This window comes from Rousettus aegyptiacus, unplaced genomic scaffold (assembly GCF_014176215.1).
Source record: "Rousettus aegyptiacus isolate mRouAeg1 unplaced genomic scaffold, mRouAeg1.p scaffold_m13_p_8, whole genome shotgun sequence".
Lineage (NCBI taxonomy): Eukaryota > Metazoa > Chordata > Mammalia > Chiroptera > Pteropodidae > Rousettus > Rousettus aegyptiacus.
In genome coordinates, this window is record NW_023416311.1 from 99,569,280 (window position 1) to 99,592,371 (window position 23,092).

Here is a 23,092-nt window from a genome sequence, read left to right on the forward strand (position 1 = left end):
ATTATATATTTTGTAACTGCAGCAGTTGCTAACATTTACTATTTATTAGGCAGGGACTGATTTAAATGCTTTTTGCATATATTAGCTCTTTTTAAATCTTCACCGCATCCCTATGAAGTAAGTATTATAATGCTTACTCCCCTTTAGAAGATGGGCACATTAAGGGACAGGGACTAAATTAAATGTCCAAGTTCAGAGCTAAGAGGTGTTATGACCAGAAGCTGGGGAATTTGAATGCCCAGGACTTCTGATTTGAGAGTCCATTCTCTTGACCTCCAAGCTAGAGCTGTAGGAAGATCACGTGGAATTATGGCTGACTCTGCAACACATAAAGCCCTCAGTACTAGGTTCGACACATGAGAATCCCTCAATGCACGATGATTAATATTAGGTACACTTCTTATCTCATGAAGAAACTGAGAATCAGAAAATAGAAGTGGGATGAGTAATCCTTCTCAAATAATAAATGTTGAGAGCTTGGTTTAATACTCACATTTTAATTATTCTAAAACTCTTTGTTCATATAAAATACCATGGTGCTTTTCTGGAGGTGAAAATAAAAATCAACAAATACATAATATAATGATATAAAATAAAAATCAACAAATACATAAACATAATGGTATAATTATCCTAATATTTATAAAGAAAGAATAATGTAATTGAATGAAGTTTCTTAAACGTATCTTGATTTAGAAGCACATTTGCATATAACATTTAGTATCAATAAACACTGCTTACTATTTTAGACCTATGCACTACCATAACAATTTTGTTTTGAATATTAATTCCATTTTGAGAAAATTAATTTGTATTCTAACTATATCTACTAAACACATGTGTGACCTTTTTTATATGCAAAGTCACAATGACAATGCCTTTATTTTGTTATGAAGACCTGCAGTATTCCGCAGGTTCATTAAGTTTATTTTTATGATAGAAACAGTTGAAATAACTTGAATCTAGAGAGTAAATATATATATGTAGAGAGGCAGTGATGACTGATTTTATGTTATAATAAACTGATGAGATTAAAAATAACTTAATCAAAAAGTATATAATAAAGTTTTATGACACAAAAAGAGTAACCAATAGGCTCTCTTCCCTCATTTCTTGGGAATTTCATTTTTTTTTTTTTTGTAATTAGTGTTCAAGGGAAATCCTCTGTCCCTCTGTCCGATCTAATTCTTCTCAAGATTTTGCAACTTCCTTTAACTCTACATCTAAAATGGCCGCTCGCTGCTTGAGAAAGTTTGACGTAAGGAAACCCGTAGGCTTAATGCTCCAGGATAGAACATGACAATGGAGTAAATCATTACACCAATAATCTATAATACAATAACCTAAAGTAAAAACATCTTAAGTACTAATTAGGTTATTTAAGAGAAGCACAAACCCTTTTAATTCCCCCGTGTAACACTAATACAGGGCTCGGTGATTAATTAAGTGGCCCATTAGATAAAGTTAGTGATTTTCTATAATTGCTTAATATTCAGATATTATAGTTTTATACCTAGACTAGTCAGAATCCAGATTCTAATTGTCTGTATAATCTTAGGTAATTTAAAGCTCTCTAAACCTTAACCATCCCATCTCTTACCTGGAAATACCTTGATTGTATGAGTAATAAGAGAGATGCTCCACGAATATTGCTTATTTCAGCCCTTATTAAAGAGAAAATAATAATATTATTTATTATAATATTATTTATTAACAAATATTTAGTGTGATTCAACTATGCTTTATTGGAGTCTTATGATACATTAAATATTGCATTTGATGTTAGAAAGGCATAAATAAAACAATTTCTAAACTAGAGGAACACTTACTTCATTTAGGACAACTACAAAAAAATGTCTATATAATATGGTAAGTACAGAGGCATACCAAAGTGAATAGGTTGGCATATCAGGTGATTCAGCTGGGGAGTGAAATCTATCTTAAATCTCAGCTTACAAGTATAACTATACTAGTCAAACTAGTAGGTGGTGGTGACTAATATTGTAGGCATACACAATACTTTTGTGAAAACATGGTATATTACATAGGGCAGCCTTCCTAGCCTTTCTACATGTGGGAAGTTTTTAATGTAAAAACAAATTTGAAAATGTGGAGACAATTTGCTTGCATTAAATCTCAATATTGAAATTAAATTTCTGATTTTTTTAAGAGGGAAAAAGCATGAATAGTGAGCCATGAAAGTACATGGCATTTATGGAAAAGTACAAAAAGTTGTGTAAGCTGGCATGTGTTAAATAAATGATAAGAGAGAAAACAGTGGGCTATAAATCTCATTCAGAGGAACTTAGGTTTTATTCTGTAGGATAGCGTTTGTCAAAGATTGGTCAGAAAACCACCTAGGCTTCCATTCCGCCCATAGAATCAGAACCTTTGGAAGTGTGAACTAAGAATTCTTTCCTGTAATTAAATCCCCATTGCAAATTCCCATTTACACAGACAGGATGGCAATTTCTGCTGTAGGTGAGCTGGAGCCATTGGCTGAACAATTAGCATTTTTGGTAAATGACTTTAGTGGTTACTAAAATAAACAGTTTGAGGAGGACAAAGTAAAAGGCAGATAGAAAAATCAGAAGGCCATTTATTCACTCATACAAAAAAAAATCTGCTAGATGATGGGTACACACAGTAGGAAAAAAAAGCGGATAAGGTTTTTGAACTCTTGGTGCCTATATTCTTCCAGAAAATCATGTAGGTAATAAATAATTTTACATGTATTTTTAAAACAGAAGTTCAATGTACTGTAAGGAAAAATACACACTAACCTAACCAAGGCTGGTGAACCACGGAAAGCTGGAAGGAATTGATATTTGTAGAAATTATGTGGGTGAAGCCTGAAAGGAAAATAGAGCAGTTTTTAAGGTAGAGGAAACATAATCATTGCAAGCCCTAAGGCATGGAAAGAACATGGTCTTTTGGAGTGATTCACTATTGTTTATTTTAGGCTGGAGGAATTCTTTAATAGTACAATGTAATCAGATAAATTCTCTTAAGAATTTAAGAATTCTTGTCATTTTTATGTGATATATTATAAAGTAAAGAGAAACATTTTTTTAATTAACCTTTGTGTCGTGGACATGTTTTAATAAAATCTTTTGCAGCAATATAAACTTAGTGTATTTATACATATTTTAGATAGGTAACTTTGAGCCATTTAACTACATAAACAGTATGTTATTTATTTTAAATAATTATCTAAGAAAATATATAAATATTATGCCAATAAAAAATATATTATGCATAGATCATTTTGGGAAGGAAGGTGTAGGACTGGGAATACAATAAAGTGTAGATGAAAATATAATTATATTTTATGGTATTTAATATTGATGAAATGCTTTCATAAGCAGTTGTTTATGTTTCTCACATATTTTTTGGCTAAAATAAATGAGTGTTCATCTTAATAATGTTTAGATTTACTTTTAAATAATGAGATAGTAGAGAGGGTGTTAGATCGTTTTTTAAAAGCACAAATAGCATATTAACACTTCTTGTGTACATATATTTTATTCCCAAGAAATATATAAAAGACATAAATATAATCACTATTATTTTTTCTCTTTTTAGCATTGGCATAGTTTTGGCACTTAGCAGTTTTAAAAGTTGAGACAGCTTCATGTGATGTACATGATTTTGATAATATAAAGGCAACATACAGATAGATCTAATGGTAGTCATCTTGTCTATTTCCAGAATTACTATTGATTCATAATTCAACATCATTGTTGCTTATTCTTTCTACCTTTAACCAGGAGTTCAATAAGGAAATAAATTAAATACATTAAAAAAAGAAAACAATAAAACACACTAATATATTAAAGAGTGATACAGATCATAAAATAGGTCAGATGAATGGTTGGCTGAGTCAAGTTTATCTGAAGTCAGCGCACTCTTATATAACAGGGGTTCGCTTAATATTCACTTAGACTTTATACCATTGTATTTTACAGTGGAAATTTTTATAGTACTTATTTTATTATTGAAAAAAATAAAGTATATGTAATTGTTACCCTTAGAAACATGAACCTAATGGCACATGTTTGTAAATATCTGGATGTGAAGAAAATCTCAGATTCGGAAACAATAGAATATGGAGAAATTAAATGCAATTCATTGAAGTAGAGAGGCAAAGAGAAGAAAGGAGAGAAGAAAGAAAGTTGCTAAATATATTGGAGAAATAGATATTTTAAATCTCATCTTTTTCCTGTAACCATAACACAATATAAGTCTATTAACCTGAACTTGGCATGATCCAATTCGCATTTTCATTAAGACATTCTCGATGAAGATTAAAAAATAAATCTGATAGCTAAGAGTGAACAGAAGAAGCTTTGCAAAAGCTCAGATAAAATTTGGTGGAAGATGGGGTTTGATGTGTTGGTGTGGAGATGAAGAGAATTAAACGGATTCGAAAAAAATTTAGGCTGGAGTCTGTAATTGTTCAAATGTGAGAGAGAAAGGAATCCCTGATTTCTGGGTCGATCAACAAGTTGGATGTTAGTGATGTTTTTTGGGAAAGGAAATGTTGATTGAGCGTGAAAAAGATGGAAGAGGATTACTGTTGTGTTGGTGGTCATGGTTATTGTTTTTTTTATATATATATATAATAAAATAAACTTGAACATATAAAAATGCTTATGGGAAAGGATAGCTATAGAGTCTTTGAAATTGTAAGAAAATGAAATAAATGTGACTATAAAACAGAAATTGGTTTTAAAGTTTAAGAATGTAATAGTGAGATACTTCATCTATAACATCAATAAAATGAAAAAAAATAGTATAAAGACACATCAAGAAAAACAATATGGAGCTGATCAATTATGGAGATGGTGATGCATTGGTACTCTATCCAAACAGATTCTCTTTTATATGAGTGGCAGGAGGTGGAGGAAGAGAAAAACGTGTGAAAGATTTAAGAACCCTGGAGAGCACTTTCAAAATCCTTGGTGATGAATATGAGACTAGCATTGAATCACTTGGACCCCAGCGAGGTTGAAAGACCACGAAGTTTTTCGTACTACACTGCCTAATATGTTATTTTTCTTGGGCATTTTGCTAAAATGGTTTGACCACAGAGCAAAGAGGCAAGATATTGGCAAAAGTGACTCAAATGGAAATAAAATCAAAAGGCAATAATCATTGAAAGAAATGATGAAGATTTGTAGTTTCTGCTACATGTCTTAGATTCGAGAATTATCTTAAAATTGTTATCCTGAAATTGACAGAATCTGAAGATTGAGCAGATGAGTATATGTGTGTGTGTTGTATATATGCACAGAACCAATATATGACATGGGAGTATGGCTTAATTAATAGGAAGCAACAGAAATTAAGTTTTATTCAAAGCTTCTTTTGGGGATGACCAGCAACATAGGAAGAAACAGAGAACCGTTTTTGAGGTTGGATTATGAGTTTAATTTTGAACTTGTAAATATGTTTTTGGTATCTCTGAATGTATCATTCAAGGTCCTACTAGAAGACAGAAAACACACTTAATTTTTAACACGGAACGTTTAACATAAATAACTATTATCTATCCCAGGGGATTGACGTCTACTGGGGATTTGCTAATATAAAGAGAGAGAACTCTGAAGAGTACTAGAATAGGAGATGCAAGGAGTCATCATTACACCTGGGCTGAGATAGAACACTCGAGGAAGAGTCCCTCTTGTGTGACCCCTGAAACTTGAAATCCAGATCTCAGTGGAAGAGGCATGGCCTTGGCTCCTTGAAATCTGAGGCATCAGCCTGGCAGAACTTTCTGGAAATAGGCCCATTGTGGTTCTGGGCCGAGCTGTCCACAAGAAGGTGCCATACCTTGGGACTCAGCAAAGCTACCTGAGGTTTTTTTTGCTGAGCAAGCTGCTGGCTGCCCAGCACTGCAGGAATCAGGTACTGAAAAAAGCCATTTATGGAAGGTGTCAAATGCCAGAGAAATCCCACTGCAGGAACCGCCCAGAGAAATACCCCGGAACTTAAATACCTATTTTTCCTTCACTGTTCTTCTAGTACCCTCTACTGGCAAAGCTTAAAACCATGCCAGCCAAAAAAGTACAAGTATTCAAAGGCCCAGCTCTGTGTTCAGAATTGGAAATAAAGGGTAAGTTTGGATCTGAGAGGTAATTTAATAAATGGCACCTGCACAGGGTAATTTGTTGCAGCCTCCCCAGGATTTAGCATTAAGAGAAATATAACGTTTGGGAAGGGAGCTTTGCTAACCCGTAGGAGCTGGAATGAGGATGAAAACTTGGCAAAAGAAATGAAACTGAGACATTAAAGCTGAAAAAGTGGATGATTTTGAAAGTCAAGAGAATTTCAAAATGAGAGTGTGGTCAGCAGTATCGGACACGGAGAAATCGGTAGAATGAGGATCGTATTTCATATTTTAATTGGAAGAAACCAGTGTTAATAGACACAATGGGAGGAAGTTCTATTTTAAAGAAGATTCATGGAGTTTGCCGTAGGCGAACTTAGGTGCAAGTCCACATCATGTCGTTTACCAATGGCGTGTCTTTGAGAGAGTTAAAAAAAAAAAAATCTTACTGAAACTCAGTTTTACCCGGAAAATAGAAATATTAATAATATCTATCTCAAAGCTTGTTATTAATGATCAAATAACCTACTCGTGTCAAAGTAATTTGAAACCTCTATTTTGGGGGCAGTTAGTATTGTTCGTGAAGCTACTGAAGACTGAGAGCAAGAGTTAAGAGAGCTACATGAAGAAGGAACAAATGGAGCCTATAAACTCAGAAGCATATTTCAGGAAGGTTGACATTTACATGAAGGAAAAACATCTATTTAAGTTAAATGGGGCAGGTTGGAGGTTGGGGTTCCAGCAGTTCCAAGTTACTGTGCAAGGCACAGGATCTAAAGCACTAAGAAATTTCTTTGCATAAATTGCCAAGACTAAGAAGTACCACATGCCACTTGCATTTGTTAATCAGCAGACACTCAGTTTAAACTGTTATACGTAATATGGCACGCAGAACAGTTAGCACAGCCTACCTACATCCACTACGCGGAGCTTAATCATGCTATTTAATTGCCAAGCGTAATTTGAAAATAATTGTTCACAGCAATTAAGTAAATGCCCCAATTTCATTAACAGACTTTCTAATTAGAACCTACAACATAAAAGTGCTAATGTTGCTTCGTTAGCTTTGATTTACTGTTTTTAATACTACCTTTATTATTCTTTTCTTCAAATCTGAAATTATATTTTAGGGTTAATTGTATTTGGTTCTTGCAAATATCGAGGGATAATTATTTCTGTAATAAGTAGAAAAATATCTTATATTAAAATTTCATTTTAACTTTTCACATTAAACACATATTGAGAGCAACCAACATTTTATAGCCTTCTTATTGTAGAATAGTTTAAAGCAATTAGTGTGAATTGCATTTTGCTTGAATTGTAAGCAAACAGGTTTTTCAAAATTGAATATGCTCCTTCACATATGGTATCTGATTGTAAGAAAGAAAGAAAGAAAGAAAGAAAGAAAGAAAGAAAGAAAGAAAGAAAGAAAGAAAGAAAGAAAGAAAGAAAGAAAGAAAGTTGCAATAGCTCACTATTGCAACTTTTTGAAACTGGCAATTAAAGAGACAGAAAGGTGACTTAGGTTAGTAATAATATTATAATTTAAAATCGTGCCAATAAAAATGTATTAAGTATTGCCTGCTAAAGGAAACCCTAGGGGATTGGTTAATCGTTCTTTTCCAGTTTCTATACCGGTAAAATGTAAAGAATTTGCCTATATTTTCAAACAAGTGTCGCTATACACCTATTAACACCATGATTATATCAAAGCATGAAAAATATACTGATTCCTTATTTGGCACTAAGATGGGGCTCTGGTAATAGAAGAATCTTGAACATTGTTGGTAGGGTTGCAGGAGAAGAGTGAGAGAAGCAGAGGCCAGAGATTCTCTAGTTCAAGTCCATTGCTCATGTACGTATGTACATCCGTATGCCTGTGTATATAATCCCACTGTATAATGGTCTAACGGTAGATATTATGCTGAGTCATGGGGATGACTGTGTGGTGGTCACACTACTTTGGAGCATATTTCAGTCCTATGATTTGGTCTCAGTCTTTTGGTGAGCCTAACCCTGGCCGTGAACTTCAGCTGTGCTTCCCAGTTGCCCACTTCCCCTTAGTTGGGAAAGACAGGATGCCTGAAGGGGGCTGGAGCTGGGTATTCCTACCCCAGTTAGTTTAGTCTCCAAGAAAACCCCAGTAGGTTAGGCTCTGGTGAAGTAGTTTCTCCTGAGGGCAGAACAAAGTGCTCTGGAGTATTTCTTTTTCCCTCCCAACTGCCAGAAGCATGAGGGGATTTTTCTCTGATAGTCACTCTGAGGACCTGGTAGAGCTCCTGAAGGTTAAACTGATGAAAGTGTGGGAGCCTCCTACGACTGGGTCCCCCTGGAGTTATTAATACTCAGAGCTGCGCCCGCTGAGCCTGCAGTAATCCACCAATTACAGCCCAGGGTTTCCTACCCCAGCACCGGCTCCTGTGGAGACATCTGTGTGTGGGTTCCCACTCAGGTAAAGTGTACAGCTCTGTATCTGCGTGTCTGTCTCACCAATCTGGGAGGCAGAAGTTTGCCCTGTGATTTCACTTTCATGCTGAATTTAAGAAGAGCTGTCGATATTTTTCAGTTCGTTTAGCTTTTTACTTGTGTTTAGTAGATCGGAATGATGACTTCTAAGCTCTTTACATGCCAGACTGGAAACCAGAAATCCCTCTACTGAATTTAAAAACTGCATAACCTCTAAGAGAGTGAAGAATGCCAGGGAGGGATGAAGATGATCTTTGTGTTATGCGCTAAGGGCGACTTGCAGTGACTCACGTGAATGGATCATGCCCACCGCTTCCTAGCTTTGAAGCAGCCCTCCCTGGCCCCACTTGGTGTAATGGAATGCTTGAGAATTACAGTGGCCAGCATGCCAGGAGGCAAACTTATCTGTTACTCTCTGCATCACTGTCTTTCAATTTCAAGTGACATATAATCAAGGGCAAATAGATATAAGCAAAAGCAAAAACAAAAACAAAAACAAATGTATTGGTTCAAAAACTGAAAAATCTGTATTTAGCCCTAGTTTCAAGCACTGTTTTCTATGGTAGATCCTTTTTCTCTCTTTATGTGGTGTCCAGTCATTCAATGTCCATATTCTACTAGGTTCAAGGCTAACATTCAAAGAGAGCTTTTTTTGTGTGTGTATATATAATAAGTAGCTCAGGTATCTTTCTGATTGAACCAATTTAGGACAATGTTGCGCCCCTGGACTAATCACTAGTGTCTGTGTGTGTGTGTATGTGTCTGTGTGTGTGTGTGTATGTGTCTGTGTGTGTGTGTGTAAACTGAAATACACTGGATTATTAGATGGAGTCATATCTTTTCCCCTTGGGCTAGAGAAAGAACCCCAGCCAGAGCTCAGATTCCTAACATGTAGGAGAGGATGGTCCTTCAAGACAACTTGAGGTGCGTCACTAGAAGCAGCATGTGACACGATATTGAAGGACAAGACAGATGCCCACTATTTCCTCCAGTGGAGTAAACATAAGAGAAAAGTCTCCCTTCAAAGCAGAAACAAACTGAGCTGTGCTAACCTTTCCAAAAATTTTGTTGGAGTATCTTTAAAGAGGACAATTTTCAGTGTGGCATTTAAATTATTTCTAAATTTGGCCTAAAGTGGAACTTTTACCAAGTCGTTTTGAGATGGGGATATTTTGAAAATTGAGAGTTTAGTAAAAACTAATAATGCTGGAAGTAATAAAACTAAGGCTTCCAGGTCCTCATAGGGAAAGAGCGCATCTGGAGGGGTACATAAATCAGAGAACGGGGTACTCTGACCACCACTGGTGGCTTAAGACAGCAACAATCACTAAAGTCAGTACAAAGACCACCTGATTTTATTCACGTTCATTTAGGTAGGAGCAGAGGTTGCCATAAAGCAGCAAGTAGAATAATTATTGGCTGTGGTTCGCTGAAGAGAACTTATGTAGGCCCTAACCTGAAATTCTGTGTCAGGAAGAAAAGCTTCGGAGGGGGACATTGAGAGTTGGAGCCCACTCCCGCTCTCTTCGGGCTGCCAAGACGGTTTCAGGGAAAGGGTTAAAATCAAGGCTAGGAATTTCGGCTCCTGTCCAGAGCGGGATAGAACAACAAATAATTCATTAAATCTGAGTTTGGTTTTTAATTTTATAGTAAATGATAAACACAGAAAATAAAGCAGGTTTCACGTTTTTTAATGTGTAAGTATGATATTGAGTTGTTTATCATGTTAAATAAAATTTATGCTTTCTATTGAGTTAATCATGTTAAATATAATTTGTGAGGAATTTAGACACTTTATACTGGAAATTCATTGGATGCGTGCCACTTAACTGGCATCACGATATATTCTTCTTTCTAACCGCTCTATGCCCTCGCCATTTTCTTTTGCTTCTTTAAGCAAATGGCGATTAAATTGTCAAAACTAATGTTATTTTTATAATGATAAATGTGTAGTGAAAAAATACAAAGATTAAGAATAATTAATTTTGTTTGTAAAACTTGTATTATGCAAATAAATTATGGAGACTGTGGAGAAGAATTCCAGTTTAAAGACATCAGTTAGTTATTGTGTTATTATGACCTTGGAAACAAATAAATACAATCTTATCTTAGCTATAATATAAGTGGCTATTACATAAAAATATGAATTAAATCTACCTGGTAGAAAAATAAAAGAATACATTTTTCTAAAGAACATCTGATGATTAAGTTTTTTAGCACAATTACGAAATAATCTAATTTGGGTATCAAAAATGGTGCTAATGATAAACTGGATTTTTTAAAATAGATTTGAAATTTACCACTTATATTTAGTAGTATTCGAAAGGTATATAATCAGTTTTGTGATTGTTGTTTTCTACCAGTCCCAGGTGACGTAAGAAATGAAGTGAGGCTCTTCCGTTATCGGAAATTTCAGTTAAGGGAAAAACAAAAACAAAAACAGAGATCTATGTTATAAACCTACAGACCTTTCTATTTAAAGGGCCAGTTAGTAAATATTTTAGGCTTGGTGTGCCATACAGTCTTGGTCACAACTCTCCACTTCTGCCATATGAAGCCGAAATGGCCAAAGATAATACTTAAATGAATAGGTGTAAATTTGTTATAATAAAACAGTATTTAATAAAACAGGTCACAGATGGGGCCCACGATCTTCAGTTCACCGGTCTGCACTTACGTCAGCCCATGTACTGTGTAGGGAGAAGAGTATTTTAAACCTTGCTGAATATTGGTTACTTCGTTTCATTATCTTTGAATCACATTATTATTATCGCATCTTTTAAAGTCCTTTCGACTATTTTTTTCTGAGGCTAAAATTGACAAAAAAAATTCTGGAATTAAGAGATTATAGTAAGGTTGTAGGATGCAAGGTTAATAATGTAAAAAAGTCCATCACTTTATACTAGCAATGAACAAGTAAAATTTGAAATTAGAAACACATTACCATATATATTAACTCCCTCAAAATGAAACACTTAAGTGTGAATTTAACAAAATATACACAAGGTCTATGTAAAGAAACTATAAAACTCTGATGAATTAAATGCAAAAAAGACAAATAAATGGAAAGATTCCACATTCATGGAAACAAAGACTCAATGTTATCAAATGTTAGTTTTCCTTTCATCCTATAGATTCAAAGGAATGCTCTCTATAGATGAGTGGATAAGTGAACAGTCATATGTACAGACAATGGGATATTATTCAGTAGTAATAATAAGTTATCAGGCCATGAAAAGATATCGAGGACACTTAAATGCATATTATTAAATGAAAGAAGTTTCCTTGGAAAGGCTACATACAGTAATGATTTCAAGTATATAACATTTGGAAAAGATAAAACTATGAAGCCGGTAAAAGAATCAGTGGTTCTCAGGGGGTGAGGGGAAGGAGGGATAAGTAGGCAGAGCACAGAGGATTTTCAGAGCAATGAAACTTCACTGGATGACATTTTCATGAGGTACGCATGTCATTGTGCGCTCATCAGAACCCATAGAATGTACAACACTGAGAGTGAACCTTAATGTAAACTATGGACTTTGGATGACAATGATGTGTCAATAAAGGTTCATTTATTGTAACAAATATACCACTTTGGTGTGGATTTTAATACCAGATGAATCTGTGTATATATGGAGAGAAGGGGTATATGAGGAATCTATACTTTCTGTTCAATTTTCTATGAACCTAAAACTGTTCTCAAAAAGTTTATAAAAATAAGCAAAAGCTGTGCTAGCTTATCTATGCACAAGAAGAAAATTCGCACTGCTCACAATGATTACTCTTCTGACAAGAGGTGAAAGCAGACCCGTCTACCTTTATTTCTTTGCCTTGTATAGTACAGGAAAAGACAAAGCACTAGACTAGCTCATTCCTCTGCCTAAAACTTCATTCTCATAATTCGCTCCATGACTATATCCTTTTCATCCTTTAAGCTGTTGCTTAAATGCTGCTTTTCTGATCACCATTTCTTAAGTTTTTTATGTTACTATACACTTTTTCCTTTATAACAAAATCTACTTGATTTTGAGTTCTATGGATTAACCGAGCAATTGATTAAGAATTCACAATAGGAAAGATTTATTAAAATGAATTTAAAGATGAGCAGGGGAATCATTTGAACACAGAAATAACACCATCAAATATAGCTACAAAAATGCAAAACTATAGTTAAATGAATATATAAAGGAATGTAAAATAATAATTATTAATTATTTTATCTTTTTATATTTTACTTTTTGAGCTGCAGACACATATTCAAGATTTTGCCAACAAAAGGTGTGCCTTAGGTGAAGGTGTTAGAAGTATAAGTACACAAAATATTTTATTTTATGAGGAGACACTCCTGTTTTGATTTAAAATTTTTGACATTAATAAACTTTTCTGGCAGCTATTTGATTCAAAATTGGTAGACTATGCATTCAATTAATGATAAAACATGGCTTAAAATAATATATATGTTGTATTAGTTTGTGCTTAGTCAGCAAGGTATAACCAGAGAAAGTACAGTAATTTTTAGTTTGCTCACTGAGAGTAAACCTTTGTGATTATATTATTTGTCTTTCCCATATTCAATTTATTCACAGGTTTTGAGGAAAGGTATGTAAAATTAACAGACGGTTTACAATCATCAATATATTCTTCAGGATAATATCCTCAAATTAGCAAATCATTGAGTATATTTATATCACCCCATTTTTGCTTTTGTCTTAGAATGTCTTGCAAAAATTTATTTTTATCCTTCGTATCAAGTATAAAGCTACCACAGGCTACTCTGCTTAATGCGTCTTTATCCAGTTCTTTGCCTGTCATCTCTAAACAAGGAGTTTTATTTCATTTATGTATTTATTTTTAGTTGAAAGCCTTGTCACTTCACTGTACAGATCTTCTGATAAATTAGAGTGTTGCTTATATGTTATGTAAAACTTTCTAAAAAGGAAGATCTTAAAGGATTCTATGACTAAGTGAAATCAGACTTACCCATGCATGGTGCTTTTAAATTTCAAAGTGGTTCACACTACCATAGCTGTGTGCACAGAATTTTTCCTTTCTTCATTGTAAGGTGTTTCATTAAGTTTTTATTTTTTATTTTTTCTTTAAGCAAACAGAAATGTCAGTGCATGAAAAGTTAGAATTAAACCTAAACTGTGAAAAGGTATCCATGTTGTCTCTCTCAAAGGAATACATTCATTTTTTAAAAAAATCTTCTAACCATGGTATGCTTTTATCTGTGCTCATTCTCATCCTATTTCTCTGCTTTAATTTTCCTCCTCACTTTATTTAGTGTCTGAATTCTGTTCACACGTCATTGTAATAGGTTGTTAAGCACAGGAAAAACATGTTGACTTTCTATGTTATAAGACTAGATGAAATATCTCAGTTAATTGACACCGGTCCCTATGTGTGTCCTGACTGAAATTATAGTTATTTGCTTTCTTGTTTTATGCCAGTCACTATGCCAAATACGTCACATATGACATGGCTGAATTTTATCCATAGCTCAATGAGATGGTTCAATTATCATTCTCATTTTAGCAATAAAGAAAACAAGGCTTTTAAAGTTAAATAAATGTTACAAAGTCTAGAGTGGGATGTAATCCCCCACTCTATGAAGCTTGAAGCAATGAACTTGGCTGGAAACATTGGAGTTATGGCTGAAGCGTTTTTTGAGTGAGCCTCTAGTACAAATAGTCATCTTCTACTCTGAGTGGATGTAGTAGGTTTTTCTCGGTTAAGTATAATTCTTGTACAGGTCCAGGTCTGAGTTTTCAATAAACAGTAGTACTTCCTTATCCGTGGTTTTGCTTTCTGTGGTTTCAGTTACCCATGGTACACTGTGGTCCAAAATATTAAATGGAACATTCTCAAACTAAACAATTCATAAATTTTAAATTGATGAAATCTCGCTCTGTCTCATGCCACTCCACTCAGGATGTGAATCATTCCTTTGGCCAGCATGTTCATGTTATATACATTGCCCACCCATTTGTCGCTTGGTAGCCATCTCAGTTTTCATAATGGTTATCAGAGATAAGGAGAAATCATTTTCACATAACTGTTATTACTGTATATTGTCATAACAGTTCTATTTTATTACTAGTTAATGTTGCTAATTTCTTACTGTGTCTAATTTATAAATTAATCTTTATCATTAGTATGTATGGATAGGAAAAAAAAACATAGTAAATATGTTTTGGGTTCAGTACTATCCACAGTTTCAGACATTCACTGTGGGTCTTTGAATGTATCCCCCACAGATAAGGGGACTACTACACATTTTATTATGTTCAATTATTAAGATATGGATGCTAAACATACTGCTTTTCTTTTTATTTAATTCAGCTTCATAGTTAAATATGGGAGAAATCATAACCAAATCAAAGGTAAGAATATAGCACAGATCATAACATCAATCCAAGGAAAATACATCTTGTATTTATAAAGTATAGATAAAATTTTTAAATGATCTTATTGTTAATCTGTTTACTATGATGTCTAAGTCTCTCCAAACATTCTGTAGTTCTACAACAGAATAAAAATGATCTCAGTTAATACCGTTTGGAATGTAAATATATACTTTAACCATTTTTTATAGTAGTAAATGGTATTGATAGTGATTGCAGTTTATGCTCAACTTTCAGAGCAACTAATGTAATACATTATAATTAGTTTGACACTCATTTAAGGTAATTTATTGTATTTATAATACATTATTTTTTAAAAAACACTTCAGATTTTTAGACTATATACTCTCACATTTACTCCACGTTCTTACATCTACCTGTTTAGAGTTCAAACAGAAAGTAATAACTGGTACTGCTCAACTATATTAAAACAATCTATCTCTAAACTGAATGGAGCCTTACCACTTTTGGGGGGAGTTTTAATATTTTTGTGATTTTTTTTTAATACCTGAATGCTTGAGGTGAGTCTTTCTTATCATACATTTCATCATCTAGATTCTATGAGACAGGCATTATTATGAGGTGACAAAATTGAGGTCAAGAACATGTAATTTACTCACAATTACATTACCAGCAGGCAGCAGATCTAGTATCTGAATCCTGGGAGCCAAACCATTGCCATGGGAAAGATTTAGGAACAACAACGAAAACAAAAACGATAAAAGGCAACAGGACACTTTTATTACGATGTTTTTTTCCCTCTTCCCCTCCAGCCTGATCTAAACTGAATCCCACAGAAATTCCCTTTACTGAACAAATGCTTTTGGCCCATCCCCATTAGGGCTAAATTTAAATGTCCCTCCTCTGATAGTGAGAGCAGATGTGTGTGGCTAAACACCCACTCTAAGGAACAGGCAAGCGAGACAGCAAATGCACTTTAGTCTATATTCTTATCTCTTCCAGGTCATCCTCAGCGAATATGGTCCAAGAAAAGGAATGAGCAGGGTTAGAAGAAGATAAAGAAGAGTATTTCTTCCCTACCCTGAAAAGAAAAAAAAATTAAAACAGTTTTGCTGAACTTCAAATTAGCCTTTAAATCCTAATGGGACTTGGCAAAACAGAGGAACAACTTGGTGATTCAGTTTAATGGGAAAAATACTGAGGAACAGAGAGAAGACAGAACTAAGAGGTAGATAAGAGAAATGGGACAGCACTCATATTGTCACATGGGAGGGGGACGAATAACTAGGTATGAAGCCAGGAAGTTGGAAATTGAAAAGATGCTTTTCGTATCTGTTTTCTCTTATGTATATATCTTATATAATATATATATATATGTACACACATATTAGTTTTTAAATTTATTTTTATTAAATTTATTAAGGTGGCATTGGTTAATAAAATCAATTAGGTTTCAAATGTACAATTCGATAATAGATCATTTGTATATTACTTCGTGTGCACACCACCCAAAGTCAAATCTTCGGTCGCCACATATTTGGATCCCTTTACTCTTCTACCTTCTCCCTTCCCATTTTAAAGATGGTCTATCACCGCCGTAGTTTCTGGAACCACCACAGAGAGGCGGCACAGAACCGACATCATGCACATGGTCTCTGGGACACATCTGATTGGATTCAAACTGTGGCTCGGCGATTTATTAACTCTGCATCCTTCATAATTTGACTTAATTTCACTCTACCTCGACTTCCTTATATTAGGAATAACAGCTAAAATTTAAGGAAGATGATGTGGCTGTTAAATGGGGTAGAATAGCTCCTGTCGCAAAGTGCCTGATAAATATTAGCTGTCGCTGATATATTACTAATCTTATTGCCTGTCCTAATTTTTTCCTCTTTAAAGAGTTATCTATCTAAATCATACCCAAATCTCTCTGTCCACTGCTCTATCTGCACTCTTATATGACAAGAATGATTAAAAGCTCAAGTCCCTGAAATGATTTATAACCTCTTCTGGGTTTTGGCTGCCTTCTTATTCTCCACCTGAAACTTTCTGCAGCATAAAGCATTTCCAATTTCCTATGAGAATATTGCTGCTTCTCATCTCTGTTCCTTGTTAACTAACTCTGCACAGAGCTTCATTCTTCACTGCATGCTTAGTCCCATCAATAAATTCCACCGTTTATTCAATATCTCAATCAATAGTGATACTCTTTAAAACATCCATATTAGTTATTTATTGGTGCATAACAAACTACTGAGATTTAGTGACTTACTTTAGTAACATATCATAATTTCTGTGGCTTAGGTGATCCCTCTCCCAAGACTGTGCTTAAGATGTCAACCAAGGTTCTGTTCAGTTTAATGCTGAATGGAGAAGAGATCAGTTTTCAAGTTCACACAGTTATTGGCAGAATCAAGTTCCTTTTGGGTGTTAGACTGAGGGCCTTAGCTTCTAGCTGGCTGCTGGCCAGAGGCCACCCTTACTTAGTTTTTCATTACATAGCCACCCACAGCGGTGCAACTTGCTTCATTGAAGCCAAACACGAATCTACTAGAAAGGTGGAGGTTAGCATCTTGAGTCCACTCTTTCAGGAAAGACCCCTGCTTATCCAAAACAGACAAAAGTAATTGGAATTATCATTATGTTATACCTATTTGATTTTCAAGTCTTATCTTCTGGCCTACATGAGAGAAATTCTCTGTCTTCATCTCTTTATGTCCACTGCACAGTGGTGACCACAGCATAATTATTAAAAATATATGTTTTATCAATTCAGAAATTAAACCTAGAGTTATATAGCCATTCAATTTTTGATGGATGATTTTTTTTCCCACTCACATTAAATACCTCCAGCACATGGGAATAACAATTTCATCATTGTCCGTACGAAAGATGTACATGGCATTGGGCACCAAATAGAATGGAATAGTCATAGCTCTAGCTACAAAGAATGACACTGAAATTAGAATACAGAGACCTCGAAGTGCAATTTCAAGGGCATCTAAATAACTGTGTTTATAACAGAAATGATAATGTCCACAGCTACCATCAGGAATCTACTACTATTTAGCGTCTACCCAGAACCTCAGCACGGTTTGGCTTTTGGTCTTAATGAGAACTGCACCGACACACACAGAAAGACACGCTTATTGAACTCTTTAAAAAATATATTGTGAAATAATGGGAAAGGGGAGTCAAAATGGAAAAACTCATTGTTATCATAGACAGAGAAAAAATGGGTGACTTTTCTCCCCTTCTATACCATATTTCTAAATAAGTATCAACAGTTCTAAATTATAATGGAAATATTTAGTTGGATTTCTCTATATAATTTGTCACTGAACTCCTTCAGAGAAATTACCTGCTTCTGTAGGACAATAAGAGAACAATCACAATGTATTGGATTTAACAGTTTTTATAACATAAAACTTAAGAGTTCAAGCTGAATGTCACAATTAAAGTTTAAAATTATTCATATCTGAATAAGGTATGAGTTTTCTGCTGTACAAAGAAAGGTAATTATCAAGTTGGTTCAAAGACAGTTATGAATTCTTACATAAGTAAGTATGAAAGGCTATATTTTTCTGAACTATCTTGAATTTTCATGTTCTCATAACATTTTTCCCTGGCCCCCATGTGGAAAATTTCACTTGGCCTTGAGTTAAACCTGAGTTACTGGGAAGTAACAAATGGTACCTTTTTCAAATAATGTTGTCGGTGTCCCATTTTCTGACTCACACCACATATGATTCCTTTTGAAAATGTACAGGCCAGTGTGCTTGAAACTCTGTATGGGTTTCCCTTGTCAAATTTTACTCTTGCTCCTCAGAGTAGCTCTATATACTTAAGTCCTCATAAATACCCTTCCATGCTTATTCTCTTTGAAGCAGTTTCTTGAGAAGCTGCCTTCCTGTTATATTTCACAGAGAACATTTTTTTATTTCTTCTTCTTTTGTCTTATTTTAGGAAGTAATTAAATTAATTTATCTAAGATAAAAATTTAAAGTTTTCTGTGATTTTAAAATAATTCATAGATGAAAAGGGGTATTTGCCTTCTTTTGCGATACTAATTTTTAAATACAAATTAGTGAGAAGTAAAAAAATATATATAACATTTTATTACTAATCTGTTTATAAATGAATTTTATAATGCCATGCAATTGGGAAAATGTAAATTGTTTTCAAAGTCTAAATTCCTTAGTGTCATTTCCATAATAGCATATTTTCCAGTATTCTCTAAAATTGTGTTTTTACCATATAACTTCTAGAGGAAAACTTAGGCATTAAACTCTCTGTTATTGTTAACAGTAAGTTCTTTTCAGATATATCTCCTCAGGGAAGGGAAACAAAAGAAAAAATAAACAAATGGGACTATATCAAACTAAAGTTTTTGTACAGCAAAAGAAACTATCAACAAAACAAAAAGACAACTGATTAATTGGGAGAAGATATTCCCTTGATACGACAGATAAGAGGTTAATATCCAAAATATATTAAGAACTCAAACAATTATACAACAAGAATCAAACAATCCAATTAAAAAATGGGCAGGAGACCTGAGCAGATACTTATCCAAAGAGGAAATATAGATGGCTAATAGAAATATGAAAAGATGCTCAACAGTTGCTAATCATCAGAGAAATGCAAATTAAAACCACAATAAAATATCACCTCACACCTGTCAGAATGGCTATCATCAATAAATCAAAAAACATGCGTTGGCGAGGATGGGGAGCAAAGGGAACCCTCATACAATGTTGGTAGAATTGCAAATTGGTACAGCTGCTACAGAAGACAGTCTGGATCCAGCAATTGCAGTTCTGGGTATTTACCCAAAGAAAACCAAAACAATAATTTGTAAAGACCTGTGCACTCCAATATTCATGGCAGCACAATTTGCAATAGCCAAGATATGGAAGCAATCTAAACACTCATCAACAGACAAATAAATAAAGAAGTTATGGTTCATATGTACAATGGAATATTACTCAGTCATTAAGAAAATGAAATCCTACCATTTGCAATGACTTGGATGGACCTAAAGGTTATTATTAGAGTGACATAAGTCAGACAGAGAAAGATAAATACCGTATGATTTCACTGATATGTGTAATCTAAGGAGAAGAACAAACTAATCAAAAACAGACTCACGAATATAGAGGACAATCTAATGATGTACAGAAGGGAGGGAGGTTGGGGAGCTGGGAGAGTGGGGTGAAGGGTTAAAGAAGTACAAATTAGTAGTTGGTAGTTGGTCACAGGGATAGGGAGCAGGCATAGGGAATGCAGTTAGCATTCATGTAATGGCTAGGTGGAGAGTCAGAGGAGAGAAAGAGCAATTAGGGGGATCATTGTATAAACTATATAAATGTTAAACCAATGTACTGTATACTGGAAAATAAAAATAAAATTAAAAAGTAAAAAAATAAAAAATAAATAAAATTGTGTTTTTACTTATTTTTAATCACTTATTAAGAGAATAAAATCAATTCTCATTTTCCAGCTAGTTTTCACTTAGTGACTTATACAACGCTTGCTGTTAGACTAAAATACAGTAATGCATTTTACAGTTTCTCTCGAAAAATTATGTCAGTCAAAAACAAGGAATGTGAAATGCTTCATCTCTAAATAAATTAGAGTTGCAGCTAAGAGTTTCAACATCTTTTAGGAATTAAACTTTATAGATATTGTATACATTCTAAATACTACTGCTTGTTGTACAATTGTATAATCTAGGTAGACATCATTTTGACTAATTGGTTCATCTAGATTTTAGAATTTTAAAAAATAATATTTTTAAAGGAATAATTGGTATGTTGGTTTGCTGAAGGGAGAAATGAGAGTGGCAGTAAAATTTGTTTTCATTAATCATAAATAAACCCCCTAAAATTCAAATAAATATGTAAAATCTGTATTTAACTACATTTTGATAAGGAAATGTAGAGAAAACATTTCAAAGTATATTTTGGGAGGAGATCATTTTTATATCATATTTAAGTCTAAGAATACATGAATACATGAAATAGTTTATTTCTTATTACATTATTTAGTGCCATATTTATCACATTTTCATCATTCCTGACTCCTTGAGTTGCTTTTCTCTCCTGCACGTACACGTGCGCACGCACCCACACACACACACACACACACACACACACACACCCCTAAGAAGTTTTCTTCATATCTTTTTAATAAATTCTGCAGTGTTTTCCTTAGTGACTCTTTTAGCTTAGGTGCTACTGACCTCACAGCATTATTATAGAATATTTACTCTAAACAGTTTGGATGTTTATTACTAGATTTTATTAATTGTACTGTCTTCCCATGAGATCTGTTATCATTTATTTTAATTTAATTTGACCCTTCTTAAAATATTGCCGTTGCTAAAACAAAATATGTTAAACAAAATACTTTGGTTTCCTTTGTTGCTAATTTATCAATTTTGAAAAGCATTGCAAAATAAAAAAGAACAAGACACTTGACTTCTTATTCTGTATAATTATTTTTATCATCCAACCTATATTCAAAGTTTAACAATGAAAAATAATCAACAAAAGTTTTAGAAAACATAAGCCATTTGGTGGATTTAAAAATGTAGAGTTATGAAAAAGGATCAGAACATAATAAATGCTTCTTGTTTTAGTTGCATAAAATTTAAATTCTAGAGTAAGGAAGATATCACATGATTAACATTTCCATGGTGTGTGTTATTTTTTAGTTGCTTGGTTTCAACTTCCACTTGAAATATGATATTGCATGACAATGTCATTTTAAAGAAGATTAAGTATGCTATTGTACAAAAAAGTGAACTCAATTTTTAAATTATGCACATTGAAATAGCAAAAACAAAATAAAATAAAAATTCTATTTGTCAGAGACCTGTTATCTGATATGTAAATCATTTATATAATATGTCTCCTCACTCCTCATTTTTTTTTGCACTCATTTGAGTATTTTATTACATTTAGCTGTTTCTTAATTTCAACTAAATACTGCAGGAAATTTTAGCTATTTTGAAATATCTATTTGGAATACTTGCCCCGGATACAAGGAAAAAAAAAAAAACCTGGAATTCCAAGAGACAGAAATTACTAAAATTATATTTAGCTCTTTTTTTGTGCTTTGTTTGAATCCATTTTGTGGCAATAAACTTAAGTCAGATGTGGCTTTCCTAAAAATTTTCCAAAAGAAAGAATTATCTTGTTGACATTGTCGATGGTTGTGGTGGGGGTGGTCATGAGCTATTTTTTGCTACCAAAAAATAAAACCAATGCCTAAATTCATACTAATAATTGAGTAATGATTGTTGTCTGGGACTGAGTATCCTGGGACTGCCTTCATCCTCCAAGATATCCTCGGTCTGGGTGACCGACTTTATACATACTTTATGGTACTACTAAGCAAAGTCTCATATTTGTATAATCATTCAATATTCACAAAGGACTTTTTATTTCATTGTTACATTTTATCTTAAGAACCTTGTGATTTGGGAAGAAAAAGAATCATTATCCTAAATGCATTCACAAAAATATTGTATGAAAGCATTAGACAACTTGTATGTGCCTCAGGTAGCTAGAGTCTGAGTAATGAATCCAATCAAAATCTTTTATTCCTACGTCTTTTGCTCTTTCCATTATAAAATACTGTGTCAGTCGAACTCTCTGAAATATCACCAGACAACCTATTAGTATAACAACAAAAAAAAAAACAGTTGTTAGAACTTATAAAGGAAACAGAGAATACTATCTTAAGAAAATTTAGCTGTTTCTCAGAAGATGTGAAGTCAACAGAGAGTAAATGATAAGGTTTTGTGGTCCAGGCTCAAATGCTTTAGCATGTGTCTAACGAGATGGCAAATTGGCTTTATTAAAGTTCACAAATTACACACACACACACACACACACACACATTTATTTATTTTTTAAGGAAAATACTTTTTTTTTTTTTTAGGATTAGTGGGCATAGTGAGGTGAGCAATTTAAAGTGGATCTTGATTTAAAAAACTGATTAATAAAGAAGAGGTTTGCCCAGGGTAATAGCCTATTTTCCAAGATAATTTGATCTCCGATCTCCCAGGATTTCCTGAAGCAAACAATGAAGTTATTCATTGGTGTATTATAGTCTTCCATTCTGGGCTAGTGTTTCA